Raw genomic sequence first — 1,432 nt, forward strand, 5'->3', positions numbered from 1 at the left:
AAAATAAAATGTTATCAAGGGGAATCCCAAAGGTCAGTGCTTGGATTAGTTGCACTTTGGTTTTTTCCCTTCTCTCCTGTTGTTTCTGAATACTGGCTGGACATATAGAATTTATATATGCCTCTTAAAATGGTTGATATCACAACACTGCAGTAGCCGTGGGTGATTCCGTACTGTATTAGTCCAAACCTTTGCTTGAAATTGCCATTTTTTTTACTGAACATACTTCACGTTAAATCACAGCACAGGAAAAGGGCTCCCTGCAATAAGCAAAACCCATTGTGCTGCAAAGCTAGTGCACTTGTGTCTTGCAACTATGATATTATAGGGCAGTCCTTATCATGTACTGCTCAACCTCATGAGTATGCGATGTATATGCTGAAAACAGTGGATATGGAAACCCTATATCCAGCACACATTGCTCACATTAATACAATGCAGACTGACTAGGGTAGGGTTGGTATCTTAGCAGTTAACTAAGCGCTATAATTACCCTTTGTATAGTGAATTACAAGAAACAAACCCTTTGACACTTGACTGAAGAGTCAATCATTGAGGCCATGTGTGTCTTTAGACTTTATCACCGATTAATTAAGCAGATGGTATGTTAATTAGTTTTCTGGGAGAATATCTGAATAATCTGTGTGATTGGTGGATTAGATTCTGATCGAGCAAATAAACAATAGGGCAGTGCAGACCTATTGAGTGCCGAGAGAGAGAGGAAAAAAAAGCATTGTGTTGTCATCCATTTCTCTGCCTGTGGCACTGAAATGGTGTTAAGGGCAAGGCAGTCTGACAGTAATGAACATTACACAAGCCTTAGCTGTGACTGTGATGGGGCTGTTTGAATGAGGTTTCATTCCTCAGCCACGGCCCCAGGGAAAGGGTGGAGTATGTGTCTATGTTATAAGATAAAGAGTTGATCCATTGCAGTTGGGGGAAGGGGCCAGACGTATGTGTTGCATTGTGCCTTGTCCCCATGGGAGAGCTGAGAGGCTTTATATTTAAGGGGGAGGGGTAGAAGAGGTGATCACTGTTTTGGGGGGGAGGGGTGAGATCTTGGCCAGTTCCAGGAGAGCTCAGCTCATAGAATGTGATGTGTCTGTGGCTTGTGGAGCATTCTCAGGCTGTGTGTGGGCTCTAAGGGTTGCATAAGCCCATTTAGACAGTGGGAGGGGGACTGGTCTGAGCTGAGGATTTTTTTTTTTCTCAGTAGGGAGGAAGGGGTTGGTTTTTCTGGTTATGGGATTTCCAAAGTGCTGTTTCTGTTTGCCAAATCTAAGGAAGTGAATCCTATTCTAGTGTGTGATTTTTATTTATGATCCTAGTTAGCGTTGTCTGCATGGTGCGTGTTAACGCCTCCTTAATTAGTGATGCTTAGAAAATGATGCATCCAGCAGTGAGGTTTGTGTGTGTGTGTGTGTGTGTATAT

Source organism: Pelobates fuscus, chromosome 7 (genome assembly GCF_036172605.1).
Source record: "Pelobates fuscus isolate aPelFus1 chromosome 7, aPelFus1.pri, whole genome shotgun sequence".
NCBI classification, from domain to species: Eukaryota; Metazoa; Chordata; class Amphibia; order Anura; family Pelobatidae; genus Pelobates; species Pelobates fuscus.